The 15,494-nt window shown below is 48.2% G+C and overlaps 1 protein-coding gene and 1 long non-coding RNA gene across 6 annotated transcripts in view; both read left to right on the top strand.

Annotated features, from left to right (window-relative positions):
• The window catches only part of LOC144159473 (uncharacterized), a 138,988-nt gene that overhangs the window by 64,996 nt on the left and 58,498 nt on the right, over window positions 1–15,494 (top strand). Inside the window, exon 1 of one of the 5 annotated variants that reach the window (XM_077690990.1) lies at window positions 1,465–1,641. The exons of the other annotated variants lie outside the window; for them this stretch is intronic. The gene's annotated coding sequence lies outside the window, so the exon portion shown is untranslated. Of the gene's footprint in view, window positions 1–1,464; window positions 1,642–15,494 lie in introns of those variants that run through there. 5 annotated transcript variants of the gene reach the window in all.
• LOC144159470 (uncharacterized) lies at window positions 4,890–10,778 on the top strand. Its single transcript, XR_013320315.1, has 3 exons — window positions 4,890–5,543; window positions 6,866–7,139; window positions 10,534–10,778. It is a non-coding gene; the product is annotated as an uncharacterized LOC144159470 (long non-coding RNA).

Below are 15,494 nucleotides of genomic sequence, written 5' to 3'. Positions count from 1 at the left end.
TAGTATTGTCTAACCAATACTGTACAATACTTCTAGTTTTGTCTAGTATTGGCGAGTTACACTTCTAGAATAACGCACTGAGTTCCCCCTGTATTGGCAAGAGGGTGGTTGTGCATTAGCCAGTGCGAAAGCTTTGACAGGGCCTCTCTAGCCTTTCTGCGGAAATTTGCTTTATTGAAAACAATTGCTCCTAATTCATTGGGGGAAGATGGTTGGACAGCAAAGCCAAACAAGTGTACAACACACGGCACGATTGACCAAGGTGTATCCGAACGAGTGCAAGATACAAAAGATGATAGTTTGTAATTTGTGATTTAGCATACTTGTGAGTTAAATTAGCTTAATTAAGCTTGAAAGGGACTATTGTTTGGTCCTAGCAGACAAACAGCAGGCTGTCCGTTTCACGGCGGCTGTGAAGTGCTGCTGGAACGGCTTACAGGAGCGGCGGCTTCACGTTTATTTATATTAAAAGTGCGACTGGTAATTGTCCATACCTGCTGAGATAAACTTTCCCACGGTTATACAGTCGCTCGAGTAGCCCAAAGTATTATAATTTCTTTCGCAGTGTTATTCTGATAAAAACACGAGTCACAGCCATATTCCGTAAGCGTACTTCTGCCGTAGAAGCCGTAGAAGCGTATTGACAGCATACGAGAATTCCGAATTGTGCACAACTGAACGGTGAACTAAGTGACCATGAAGAGTAAATGAAACTCAATGTAATGCTAAAGTCCTTTTAGCGGCAAATTGCAGCGTGATATTTTTTCAAGATATCTACATTAGAGCGGTAGCTGTAATTTGCGCGAAAGTTGGCTTTGTCGCAAAGCATTTTCTTCCGGCGGCCACTCGACACGGCTAAATCATTGGGGGCTAGTAAAGTCGCTGACATACAGCTTCGCCGTAAAAAGCGGCAGCAAAAACGTAAAAACAGAGAAAGAAAGCGTTTCGTGGTTCGACCAGATATGCTTCTCGTATAAATTGTACGCGAGATTTCTCTGCGCATTAACGCTCATTCGTTCGTCGGAATTCACATGTATAGCCCTCTCCCTTAGCGGACGCCTCTTATATCCCAAGCACAGCATTAAGTTGAACCTAGTTTACGCGGCGTCTGCAGCTGTCCCCGCGCGGGTCGACCTTTGCGTAAGGTCCGTATTGCCCCGAGAACAAGTTCGCACTGGTTTTAAACTCTGGTATAGTTTGCTCCCTCCTTGCGAGGGAATACTATACAAATGACTCAGAAGCAGCGAGCTCCCGCATCCAAGTTACCTTCAATATCTGTACCGCGAGTTGGGTTGTCCAGCTCCGCGTGTGCGAGCCCCGCTGAAAATGGATTCGCCCATCAGTTTCCTTGCCTCGTCTCGCGTCCTCCGCCGTTACCCTTCGCGCGAAGCGACGGCCGCGATGAGTGTCCTCCCCGCTACGCTCCTCGTGATGATGACACCGTGCTTCCGGAGGGTAGGTGCGCTCGGCCGACGAGCACCGGCCGCGTCTGCGGGTGCGTGTGTGTACGTTACGTTCGGGCGGAAGCCCGCGGGACGCGAAGACAGCTCGGAAATGTTTCTGCTGGAAAGTGCAACGCCTCCGGTCTAAAGGGTACAACAGTACGTGTAAGGTGCGAAGGAGGAGCCTCGTTTAGTACAGGTAACAATGCACAAAATTGGCCGCGTGTCCGCTTGCTTCGCTGTAAATGTGGTCTAACAACGATAGCCGTCTGCCTCGCCTGCCGCATAGCTGCCTGTACTCTCCTCCTCCCCCCCCCCCCCCCCCCCCCTCACGCTCTTCCCAAGATGATTGTAATGGAGGTTCACTCATTCAGTTAAATCTTTCCTCGTTCGCCCGACTCGCGCGCCACCTTTTGGGACCTTTTGTCTCTGTTGTGCTTGGAGCCTATGCTTGGAGCAGCCCGAGCCGACGCCTTTTGTTGTTGCGCTTGCTGTGATCTCGCTTCTCTTCGACAACGTCTGTAACGCGTCGTTTGCTGTCGCAAAAACCAATCGGCCTTGTATTGTTCGTGAATGGCGCGCTGATACTCTGAGTTATGTTACGTACATTTTGCCTGAGGTGTTCTTTGCGCTGAATTCTGTAGGCATTTATGAGCCACGCAGGAAGTTGTAGTAACTTATAACGAGGCCTTGCCTACATGTACTTCGTGTGCAAGCAGCGCCTTCCTGATACGCACGCAGGTTTTCTGCAGCGTTGTAGGATCAACCAAGTCGTATCGTACGACCGCCGTGTGACGTAAATAGACGTAGCTGTTCTACGTAGCAAAACTCACATTAACTGCATGCTGCATTTTAACTTTAACTATTGTTTACGAGATAATATTTTTGTTCATTCGAAGGCAGCGTTAAGTATGTCGATGCTCGCCGTTTGTTCGTCTCTGCGTGTACGATATCTGGTAAATTTAATGACGCGTGCGTAAGCATAGACATACGCCCCTTCCGCTACTTGCATCGCCAGCGTCGTTGATGGCGACTGAGCTTCCTCTCTCATCATCTCTGGGATAGCAATCACGTTTGGCGTAGTAAATGACGTGTTTCAGAGAGAGAGAGAGAGAGAGAGAGAGAGAGAGAGAGAGAGAGAGAGAGAGAGAGAGAGAGAGAGAGAGAGAGCTATAACGTAGAAGGCGTGTTTACACGCTCACAACTACAAGCGAAGGATATTTTCATCTCCTGTCTCGAGCTGCCAGCATTGATTAGAGGACCGCTTTCGTACAGCGCGCAGTGCGCGCGCTCGTGCCTTCGGGCAACCCGCTGAAATCACGCAAAGGTCAGCACGAAAACTAAAGCGATACGCTGCGTGGAAAATTTTCAACCATCAGCCATTCGTTACGCTAATCTAGGTTCACCTTTTTGCAGCGTTTTCAGTCGCCATCCATCTGTTTGTTGAAGCTCAGCCGTTTCGTTCGTTGCGCTTCCTGAATATTACGTACAGTGCACTTCCATTAATCCTAAATATGCGGGAGCGCTGGATTCGGCCGAGCGACCCAGAGAGTTCAATCGCGATCGGGGACAAAGCGAAGAAACTCAAATCCTCTTTGCTTCTGGAAATAGTCTGTTGCGTTTTTTTCCTTCTTGGTCAATCAGCGCGCTGCGGGCAGGGCTTACGTTTAAACGTGGCCTTGTCGTTAGCGGAATGGAAGAGTGTCAATCGGGCATGTCCGAAGCGAAAGATCGAACGAACTTACAATTCAAAGGGTGGCGCCATGGACAGAATCTTTTGGGGTTTCAACGTGGCGGTTTTATTGATGCTGTGTGCGTTTTGCCCACAACAAAACAAGCTTGACCCGATGGCGGCAGGTGGAAATAACGAATAAATTGTGTTTGTTCGTTACTAACAGCGCGTTTTGTTATAAATGTGTGGGTACTTGTTCATTTTAGTTTATTTTAGTTGAGTTGGATGTTGGTGCTGTATACCTGTGTAATATTGCCAAGCAATCAAAATTATTGTTCGCAAACGTCGCTTTTGCCTGCGTTACGCTGGTTAAAGCAGCGGTAGCTAATCTGGACCGTCATAAAAAGCAATCGGGAGTTGAGGAAGCAGTACGGCCATTTGACGGCCGTATTAAGTTACACTTATGTAAAACACAAATGTAAATCGCCTACAAACAATTGATTATAATACTAAATATTGGTTAGTATTAATTTTTTGGCATTACGAGAAGAAAATTATAAGACAACTGGTCAACCCGGACAAAAAGTCCAACAAGACTTTCCTGTTGGGCTGACAGCACGCCTGTGGGGCCAATAAGAAATTCTGTCGGCACTCTATCGTTCCAATAGCCTAGTCTTCCAACAGGGAGCTTAACCTTGATGGCGTTTGTGGGGCCAATAAGAAGCTCTGTCGGCACTCTATCGTCCCAACAGCGTAGTCTTCCGACAGGGAGTTCAACCGTGATGGCGTTTACCGGCTCGCCAACACGATCAGTGAACGCCAACAGACGCCTTGTTGGTAATCAGCGGCGCGAGCGCGCCATCAGACAGAACCGACAGACGCCCTGAAGGTGTTTTTAGGGCCTAAACAGCAGCGTCTGTCTGGCATAGACGCTAAACGTCAACGTTTGTGTTCTGATTTTTCCCTTCAATATGAACAGTCAGACGGACGATAACATAACGATGTCAAGATATGCTTTGGCTCATACCACGGCAAGCACAATAGTTTGTTTGCAGCCTCGGTTGCCCTTCGTCAAGAACAAACTGAATCGGCTGAACAGCTTTCTTCGAGGGGGTGTATGCAGGGGCGGCCCCTGTAAAATCTTTTTCGCTCGTCGCTGCCGTCCACGGTACCTGTTTGCTGTACCTATTATGTCGCCGCCACTGCATGATTCGGTCGCTATCTAATATTGCCTTGCATTATCCCCACTTGTTACAAATTCAGAGTTTTTCGCACTGTTAGCAGTCGTTTTACACGACGGGTTTGATGCGCCTGACATGCCCGGAGTGACATCGCTTGTAGTATTAGCGCGACGTTGCTTGTCTGCAAGACGGTGCCGAACAAACAAGCGTTATCAACGCCAGAATTCTAGCGGCACATTCCATTTCATTCGTGGCTACCGTGGCTTGCGCAGAAAAGGTCGGGTTGACCTGCGATAGCTTTTCTTGAGGCTAATAAGGGAGCTTTGGCTCAATCGCTTGCAGCGCTAGCAATGTGGCCTCGTCTGCAAGATCGGTGCGTGAGAAATAAGCGTTAGGACAGCCAGAATTTCAAAAATGCAGCATAAACTAAACACAAACGACAAGATTCGTTGACAACTTACGTAAGTATACAGTTGTCTTAGGTGGGCCCCGACCGCTTGTCAGGATAGCTCAGTGGTAGCGCGTCCGCTTACTGTTTTGAAGGTCCGTGGTTCGATTCCTCGTCGAACCTCGCTTTTTTTTTTTTTTTTTTTTTCCGGGCGAGGATTTCATTAGCTCTTTTTTTTAAGACCAGGGTAAGCGCCTGTTGCTTGCTTTCCATCACGCCGACATTTACCACCCTCTTCCTAAACCCAAAGTAGCTTGTTGTCTCGCCCCTTCTCCCTTGAGAAGCCCGCCGTGAAAACAAAACCAAAACAAACGTCGAAACTTCTTTACAATATCAGTATATATGTCAGTTACTATATGTGTATTCCCTTTTGCGTTTAAAAACCTCAAATTCAAGTTATAAACACCTTTCAGACTTTGAAATCAGAAAGATAGTTACCAATATTACAGCACTAACACAATTTCTGTCAAACATAAAGGTGCTGCTATTGAAGTCTGGCAACTATCTCTCACTTTTTGTGTGTTCGTTCATGGCGTGTTGTGCCGGGTGGTTGCTGGTTCAGTTTTATCTATTTCAAGCTTAAATCATAGTTATAAAAGCTTTATGGGTGATGTCTACCCTTCCAACCTACGCGTGTGTCGAACATGGAGACCCGGGAAGACCGATCATCGCCGCATAAAATAGTGCGCGTCAAAAGTGGATGACATTGCGTTCGAACAAAGCCTGCTGCCTGTTCGTGTCCGCGAGATGAAGACGACAGTGAAGGAGAATTGTACGTTGGAAACATCGTTTTTGCTAGGGTAAGTACGCATTTTTTATTATTCTGTATTTGGTTGGAACGAGTTCAGTGCTTCACTAGACCCCCATCTCATTTACTCTGAGAGCCTAGGTGATTTAGCATACTTGTTTCGCGCCCAGTCCACCGTTTCCGCAGAAGTCAGCATCTATTTACGCTGAAGCTAGACCTTGGCTACGATGCTCGCGCTGTAGTACACGGCTGCTAAAAAAAAAAAAAGAAAGCGTACACTTGATTCTTTGGCTGGTTCCGTGCACTGCGCTTCGCAGCTATTGCGCTCGCGAGACCGGCTGCCGCCGTTGCGACCTTGCGCTCTTCGGGCCGCGATATGCGTGCTGTTCTCGTGACGCTCGGCCACAGCGTCGTGAAATCGCTCGCCAACGCACCCCGACAGCGTACGCGTCGACCGGGTGCTGGCGGAGTTGTGCTGGAAGAAAAGCAGGCAAGAGATGAGGACGCAGGAGGTGTAGTTAAACAAATGAGAATTTACAAAGTGCAAGTGAGAGAAAATAGTATGCAAGGGCAGGAAACGGTGAGAGTTCGGGCCGCGCGCCAGCGAGCGAGTGCGGCGATTTCACGACGCCTGAAGTTGCCGAGCTTCACGAGTCCGGCACGAATATGACGACGCCCGTCTGAGAGTTCATAGAGGTATAGAATTCACATACGTGCAAATTGAAGGTGAAATGCGCGCATGTGGCCTCGCAGGGAGCTAGCATAGTCTCGGGGTAGTGGGAGAGATTTGTCTCGGGGTAGTGGGGGAGATTTCACAACGCCTACGAGGCGCCTGCCGATTCCGCCAGAGTAGCTCTCGGGAAGTCTGGGGCTTGATATCAGAGGCATATTTAATGTTTAAATTAGTGCAGAAAATTGAGCGAATTCGCAAGTTCTCATTTTCGCAAAACCGCAGGCCATACAGAGACTAACAAGAAAGCTGTAGGCACTCACTCAACTCGATTTATATTTGAGAATTGAATGTGCAGATACAAGTCAGACATTGAAATGGAGGAGCCTCAACTATCACACACCAGAACCTATTGAAAGCAAGGGATGCAGATTAGCTGCTAGCATGCGTTCCATGCAAATTAGCTCAGCAGTGAGCTTTGCATATATCATGCATACCCCACTCACAGTACCTGCGGGTCTATTAAATACCATGTTACTGTGACCTAAATTTCACTTGGGGTGTTCCGGGATTGTTCTTATGAGTGCCTTGGAGGTTACTGTCTTTAAGCGATTAAAAATCTACTTGATGTAAGCATTCGTGCTTTGTGTGTGCTCTTCTTGTATTTCAACAAGTGTCAGCACACTCAGATTATGCACCTGCAGGTGCTGCTGCTGGCTGTCCTGGGTCGGCTGCCTTCCAATCCAGTTTCAAAAGCTTTGCCAGGGCCTCCCTTGGCCAACCGACACTGCACCTGCTGTACCCAAGTACTGCCTGGCCTTTCGTTGGTGCTCTGCACGCTTTGCTGCCAGGAATGGTCATTCCTTCATCCATCATCTGGCCGCTTGGACCACCTGTTCAGAAGCCAGCGCATTTGCTCGACACATCGGTCCAGGCACTGCTGCCATACCGGTGCACCCACCGATTATGTACTTTCAGGTTAGTTATTGCATGTTGTGGAACCTGCCATGATGTATACCTGTTAGCAGAGCTGTGGCCTCTGATTATTTGAAACATTTTCATGAAGCAGTGTTGTGCGTTTGGAGTGTGTCATTGCTTAGCAGAGATATTGAAGAGAATCTGGGGCCGATGACTAAAGGGCAAAAAGAGAAATTGGACTGACTTTGAAGCAAGTATTCGTATGTAATCAAGCCAAGCAAACATTTAGGATCTTTCGATATGGTTTTGAACTTGCAACAAAAACTGGTCTACTTCAGATCATACTGGTAATAATCATACTATACCGAAAAGTACATCCCGCAGTCTGTAGAATTCCGACAGCGCTTTTTTCGCAGTCTCTCATGACAGGCACTATTCTCAATAATTGGAAGATAGTCGAGGTAGCACCAATCTTTAAATCAGGAGACTGTACTTCACCATTAAATTTCCCTAACAAGCACCATATGCAAGGTCGGGGAGCGTTTCATCCACTCTCAGGTGGCTAATTATTTATAAAATCACAATATCACATTCGAATATCACCACGGTTTTCACAAGGGTTACTTGAGAAACACAACTTTCAGGATTTGTTCACTATCGACATTGATCCATTGACGCAGGCTTACAAACTGCGGTAGTTTTTCTCGATTTTTGTAAAGCATTCAATCGCATTGCACACCACAGACTACTTTTCAAACTTCACCCTAATGTCCTCACTTGAGCGAAAGATTTTCATTCTTCTCAAATGCAGTTTACTTCTCCTAATAACTGTAACTGTATACTTTTGGTCGTGCCACTTTGTTGTCCCCCCAGGCAGGTTGCTTGGTCCTGTCTATCTTCCATGTTGCATATCCTCCCATGTAGGTCTATTTGCAGATGATGTTGTAATTTATCACACAATTTCTTTCAACTATTACCGTCAATGCTTTAAATCAGATCTTAACACAATTTTAACTCCTGGTGCTGCAGATGGCTAATGTCGCTTATCTCTAAAACAAAGTGCATGACTTTAACGGTTGCAAGTCTCGAATTGTAAATACTTACTTCATTAACAACAGCCTGGTTACCTCTTGAGACAAAGGTGTTTTGGTAGACCGGTAGGGGAGGGGGGTTGCATGGTGGATTTCAAAAGGTAGATCAATTGGTAAAATAAGACGTGTGATTAATATTTTCATTTGCACTCCAAAGCTCGCTTTATTTCATATGTTTAACTGACTGCAGTGGCTAGGGTGGTGTCCTGTGGAGGCGAATGTTGGTTAGATACCGCTTGGTGTGGCCGCTTTTCAGATGGAGGCAACACGTTAAGACGCCCGTGTTTTGAGATTTCGGTCCGCACAAAAATACCCAGGTGGTCAAAATTAATGCGAAGCCTTCCCCTACAGTGCTCCCCATATCCCGAGTGTAGCTTTGGCGTGTTAAACCACCGTTTTTTTCTTTCTTCATGTTTTTGGAATATTACCTGCTGCTGTAGCAGGTGCAACATAAAGGTGAAATTATGCATGTTTCCAAGAGCTAAATATAAAGGCCATATTGAAGTGCGTTTATGGGTCTATCTCATAGCAGTAGTGAAAGGTTATATACTCTGGTGCAGGTTAAGAACGGCAATGGCTCATGTAGTGTAGTCCAGTGTTTGACAAAATGCCGTGTAGGCAGGTAAAAGCATTATTGCAATGATGAAACGTAGGTCACTGACCAAGTCAAAAAACCCATTTAACGGTTTGGTGCTTGTTCACGGTGAGCATGTGTCGTGGAAAACGAAGCTATATATTTGGCATTACGCAGTGCAATAAGTTTGCATAGATATGGTGCGGATTGCCATCCATTATATCGATAATGTTGGGCGTCGTCTGAACGATGAGGGACTCGACCAGTAATCGAGAAGATAGATTGCACTCAGTTGTTAGTAATTTCGCCTTGTTCCAGGCGACCACGTGTCCCGTCCTCTCACGGTGCTCTGCCAGTGCACTTGTTTTCGCATGGCCCTTGTTCACTTCGTTTCAGTGCTGCGTTAATCTTCTGTGCAGATTGCCTGTTTCGCCAATGTACACTGATTTGCATTCAGCGCATGGAATCTAATAAACAACACCCGGAAGCTTGGAACGTGAGAGGGGGTCCTTCACGCTGACAATGTCAGAACGCAGCTTGCTAGTGGGCACATGCACGATTTATGCACTGCGTTTCTTGAAAATGCGTGCGGGAGTTTCACTGATGTGTGGGACGTAGGTAATTACTGCACGTTTGGATGCAGTCCTTGTGGCTGCCTAAAGCATTGTATTCAAAAAGAAGCTAAGAGGGCGAATAGCAGGAATCCACATTGGCATTAGCAGGCAGAAGCGTCCACAAGGCCTGTGTCAAAACGTGCTGCAATTCTCGTCCTACACATCAATCAAGCTTTTGCACGCATTTTCAAGAAACACAGTGTGCACATCGTGCACGTGCCCACTAGCAAGCTACGTTCTGACATTGTCAGCGTGAAAGACCCCCTCTCACGCTTCAAGCTTCCAGGTGTTGTTTATTAGATTCCGTGCGCCGAATGCAAATCAGTGTACATTGGCGAAACAGGCAATCTGCACAGAAGAATAATGTAGCACCGGAACGTAGTGAACAAGGGCCATGCAAAAACGAAGCCCAAACCAGCCCTGACACCAGAGGTCACATCCCTGAAAGGTATTGCATGTGATATCTGGCATCAGAACTCATAGCTAACTCATAATTTCGCAAAAGCAAGCATCCCCTAATATGAAACTTCTGGCACAATAAATGGTCTCACATGTGAGAGTTTTAGCAGTCCGTCTGTTCCGTCACGTACGTAGCTAGCGTGTTTACCGGGACCCGTCTGGGCACTTAGGCATTCTTCACAGTGGGGGGATTAGTTCCGCACGCCGGCCGCGGCGGCCGCTTTTCTGATGGAGGCGAAAAGCAAAAACGCCCGTATGTACGAGATTTCGGCGCACGTTAAAGATCCCCAGGTGGTCAAAATTAATCCGGAGCCCTCCACTACGGCGCGCCTCATCGCCTGCGTTGCGTCGTCGCATTAAACCCTACAATCAATCAATCAATCAATCGAGTTCCGCACGCCTGCCTTCGCCATGTCCGTGCCTCCTCGCCCTTCCGCGCGCGCAGGCGCAGACCGGTTCCGGCAACCCTGTAACAACGTAACCAACAGAACGACGGACTGCTAAAACTCTCTATTGTGCCTGAATGCCATTCATGAATAATGGTTTGCTGCGGGCCCAGCATGAGTTAGCTTGCAAGAAAAAATGCTACAGGGTATTAGTTTATTCCCCAAAGTGTTGCTTTTTACTGGCAACCTGTTTGGCAATATTTGTTACCCTTTTACCACATGGTCTTTTGTTCACAAGATCATTGACCCCTTAATTCTCTCTATCTACAGCTCTTTTTCAGATCTATGTGGCCAGGCTGCGTCTGCGGAGCCCACTGAAGCCAGGCTAAAGGTGGTGCGAAAGCACCTTTCGCAAAAGCACGGCGACATGCAGCGCAAATAAATGAGTGAGCAGCACAAAATGAACTTCTCTATTTTTATTTTGCTAAAAGGCCTACATACTTGCCAAACTTGTAAACCAGTTCCACACCTCACAGCATGTGTCCTAAGTCAATCTCGTCATCGGACCTATAGCTTCACCAACAGACTGCCATCAGACCGACAGACTGCCATCAGACTGACAGACTGCATTCAGACTGACAGACTGCATTCAGACCGACAGACTGCCATCAGACCGACAGACTGCCATCAGACCGACAGACTGCCATCAGACCGACAGACTGCCATCAGACCAACAGACTGCCATCAGGCCAACAGGGTGCCATCAGACCGACAGACCGATATGCCGAATTTCCGGATTGGCTGTCGGTCCAACAGCCTGAATGTCTGTTGGGATTTCTCTTGGGGAAGCGATGTTTCGAGCGCAACCACCGTCACCTCCTGAGTTCGCTCGTGGTGTCACTGATAGAGTGGTCGCCCGCATGCAAATTTACGGGTTCCGGGACCACGACAATTTTCCGGTAACGTCACCGGGCGAAGTCTTCGAGACCGACTTCCGGGACCCACGTTCCATTGAGGTTGTTCATAAGAGCTATATTCAGGGTGCTTTTTTTTTGTTTTCACGTAGTTCTTTCGTGGTTGTACGCGCAGCGAAGTAACCCTACACCCACCTTAGTCAGGCATCGTAAGGGGACAAGATGTAGCGCTGCGTTTTTCGAAACGCATATGCACCAGCTGGCCGATTCTGTGTACTTGTCAGCCAAAGCAGGAGAACGAATCGAAGCCCCTTTGTTAAGGGAAAGGTGGTTAAAACGCGAAGCTTTTCCCCATGCAACCTGAGTCAAAGTCAAAGTCCCAAATCCAAATTGCTTCGTCCGTGTCGGAATAGCGCAAACCGGACAGACGTTGGCTGCACTGCGCGAGGGACCCAGGTTCAATTCCGACCACGGAAGGCATTTTTTAGGGTCGAAGCCAATTAGGGGATAGGGATGTTGGCGTCTCCTGTCGTCGTCGTCGTCGTAATCGTCGTATCATGTAGTCACGGCACTAAAACACCGAGAAAGTCGTTTCCAACTCGTGCTAGAACGCAACGAGTACTAAAAAAACACCGGAACACTCGTTTATGCCTCGAGCTAGAGAGTTTCGTGCTTCAAAGACAAGAGAGTTTTACAGCCAAGCTGTAGATCTCTACCCCCCCCCCCCCCAACGGTGTCATCTCCGTTGGCAAAAAACGCCAAGGCGCCCCTCCCCACGTTTCACGTTAGCGGAGATGGCCCGGGATTTTGTTTTTGTTCGAATCCTGGCTTTTATTTTTATCTTGAGGCGTTTGATGTGCCTTTGGTTATCATAATCACCGTTTTGTGAAACCCCATTGTGTAAAGTTGGCTTTCCTGCAATGCGTTTCGGAGCGACATCGAACACCATCAGTGAAGCATGCTTCGCTTTTAAACCTCCTGGAAGCTCCATAGGGAGCTGAATTTCTGAATGCGGTAACGTTTCCAAAGACTGCCTCATTATTTCATCGCAAATTCGGATTGAACTCAGAGCCGCCGCTTCCCTTTTTCTAATCAAGGGTCCAATTATAGTGGTTGAATCGTAAACGCGTCGCGCTAAGCCCCTGTCCCGTTAATGGGCTGACTGCTATGTAGAGCTTACTGTACCGTCCCTTCCAGAAGCGTCCACAGGCTTGTAGGAGTGCGCGGGTCACCGTGAATAAGGAGCGCCTTTAATTACCAAATGAAATGGCCTGGCCCAGGGCGAAACTGCTATTCAAGGCGGCTACTCTCGACGCTCGCCGGAGCGATTGTGTCCATTTAGAGGATCTCCGCGGGGCGTCGCCGGGTGGCTCACGTGCAACGCTCGCCTTTGCGACCTGGAAAACTGTTGCACACGTGTAGCATCCATGCGCCTTTGCCCGTCTCTCACTACTGAGGCGCTCGTTGCAATTTCCGCGGATCTGCGGAGGGAAGATTTGCCGCTACCTAAAATGCAGCCGTAAGGCAACGGCAACAGAATAGTGCTAACAGTTTTATCGGAAACTTGGCAGTTGAAAAAAATGAAGGAAGCTCACACTAACGCGTAACACTTGAAGGTAGCGACGCTGTACACAACCTTTACGACCATCACGACTGTTTAAGTACACGATTACAGCCGATTTGCTTCTTCTTCGCTGCCGCAAGTACCTTTACTCCATCGTTGCTGCCATAAGCGTTAGCTTCCTTTCATTTTTTTGGAAGTGATAATCATTGGACATCACCTTGGAGGGGCGTACGCTATGACGTCTTTCTCGTTACGAGCAAGTGTCGCCACGATTACGGGAAACGTTGGTTCTTTTTTTGGCTAATCGTGGCCAATCTCCCTAAGTGGGTGTGCTTGGCTTGACAAACGTGCGCCGGGGACGCTGGGCGGTCGCCGCGATACACGTACACAGGAGCGCTCGGCATTTTCTTGGTTTTTTAACTGCCGGGCGGTTGCCGCAATGTTGACCAATCTCCCCGAGTGTGTACGCTTGGCTTGACAAACGTGCGCAGGGGGCGCTGGGCCCTTGTCGCGAGGCAGATTCACACGAGCGCTCGGCATTTTCTTGGTTTTTTTACTGCCGGGCGGTTGCCGCAATGTTGACCAATCTCCCCGAGTGTGTACGCTTGACTTGACAAACGTGCGCAGGGGGCGCTGGGCCCTTGTCGCGAGGCAGGTGCACACGAGCGCTCGGCATTTTCTTGGTTTTTTAACTGCCGGGTGGTTGCCGCAATGTTGACCAATCTCCCCGAGTGTGTACGCTTGGCTTGACAAACGTGCGCAGGGGGCGCTGGGCCCTTGTCGCGAGGCAGATGCACACGAGCGCTCGGCATTTTCTTGGTTTTGTAAACGGCCGGACGGTCGCGCGCGGCCCGCGCTCACGTGTGCGCGCTCGACAATTTCTTGGTACCTTTATTGCGGAAACGAAAAATTACGCTTTCCTAAACAGTTTCACTGTAAGAAAAATTTCCCCTGGTCGAGGAGGAATTTTTCTTCAACTTTGAAGTGTATGAAACAGCTGTATGGCTTTGCTTTTATAGCCGTACGGCTGCATTTCCGGTTTATGTCAAATTGTCCCTTCGCCGAAACTTACTGGATCTTGGGGATTTACCCTAAAGTGGTCGAATGGGCTCATCTCGGTATTCAGTTTTTTTTTTTTTTTCAGACATACTGGAGAAAAGCGCAAACTTGTTTCACTTGCGGACGTTTGTTTCCTCGAACGAGAAAGAAAAAAAAATGTTTTGTGCGAAGGAAATCTCGCAGGGATGCTCGTTTGATTAATTAAAAAATTAAGTAAGCCAACTAAAGTGTCTCCATGCTCTCTTGATCTGTTGATCTGTTGATCTGAACCGGTTGATCTGTTTCAAAAAGTCGATTTGTAACATTCAGCGAAGTTTTATCTCGAGTAGTATCATATGCAGATAACCTTGTAGATACCTCAAGGGTACCCAGGATCTAATTCCTTTTTTGTTTTTGAGGACGCAGGGAGGGAGGGAGGCGGTCCCACACACACACACAATGTAAAAAGAAGCGGAGAGAGAACATGCTAAGGATGTAAGAGAGTAACGAAAATAAGTTCTGATAAAAAAATTAGAGATGCAGAAGGCATATACTGCATATGCATTTCCTATTATTTGTTCTTCTAATTGTGGCTTTTCTTCAAGAGCAGATGTCGCAGCCACGTAAGCTTGGTGCATAGCCCTCCACAGAAAAAGAATGATGAATAGTAGCTGTTTAATGGTAGCACATCCAGTGGCCCACAGTACCCCCTATTCCCTCACAAAGCCCGAAATTCCAGCGTTCCTGATCTACGCAGCCTCGACGACGTAGCGTAAGCCCACGGCGAGTAACGCAGCGAGCAAAAGTCTGGATTACACGACCTGAACAATTCGGCCCTTCTGCGGACCAGGCGCGCGTCTGCTTAGGCACAAAAACGGACAGGTGTTCAGGTAACATGTCCCACGTAAGCACGTGTACAGAGGCCCACACTCGGGTGGTGGCGATGCATTGCCCTTCGAATGGTGCCCGCGTAGAATCTGGACTTTTGCTCCCGAAAGTATATGCAAAATACGAGGACAACCGCTACGCTTTTACTAAGCTCAAGGGGTTCGCATCCGGTATATTTTCTCAATTCGATGACCTTATTTCCCCTAGTTTGGAAACAGAAGGGTCTCCAAAATACCTCGATTCAGATGTGCCCCCAGCCCACCTCCCAGCAACAACAAAAGTGACTATGCAACCACCTCGTTCCGGGTGTAGGTATCGGCGGTAAAAGCTTTGCCGGGGTACGTAGCTTATACTCCTGGGCACAAGTTATTAGGACGTTATGTCCACAAGACAAGAAGCGATGTATGCAGAGTCATACGCGTTAGTAATCTGATGTTTTAAACCCGCTTTGGGAGAGCCTATAGATTCGTGTGAAGCTTTAGTACCGTTACAAAGTTCTTCGCCTCACCCGCGTGATTAACAGGTGGACATAACACAACATGCCGTTTAGTAACAGACGCTGACTTCACACACGGGGCGAAAAGCAAGTACCGTACACAGGTTGGGGTGAGCGAGCGCGTGTCGGTGATGACAGGCAGTGCCAAGACGCTGGCGGCATGTTCGTGTTCGCGTGGGATTCGAACCCAAGTCGTCAAAGCAGGAGCCAAGTCCGCTATGTTACTGTGGAACAACACTTCCAGAGGGTGAAACAACAATTAACCTGGTGCGTGCCACGTGATAGGTGAACGCGACGGCGCGGGAGTAAAACAGGGGGCACGCGGAGGAGAGCTCTGGCTGTGGGGAAGTTGCCGCGGGAACTGTGGCCAGCCCGCTTGTCGGAAAAAATT

This window comes from Haemaphysalis longicornis, unplaced genomic scaffold (assembly GCF_048455015.1).
Source record: "Haemaphysalis longicornis isolate Haplotype H1 unplaced genomic scaffold, Haemaphysalis longicornis Haplotype H1 scaffold_10, whole genome shotgun sequence".
In the NCBI taxonomy this organism is placed as follows: Eukaryota; Metazoa; Arthropoda; class Arachnida; order Ixodida; family Ixodidae; genus Haemaphysalis; species Haemaphysalis longicornis.
Note: the sequence above shows the minus strand (reverse complement) of the source record. Positions and strands in the feature narration are given on the sequence as shown.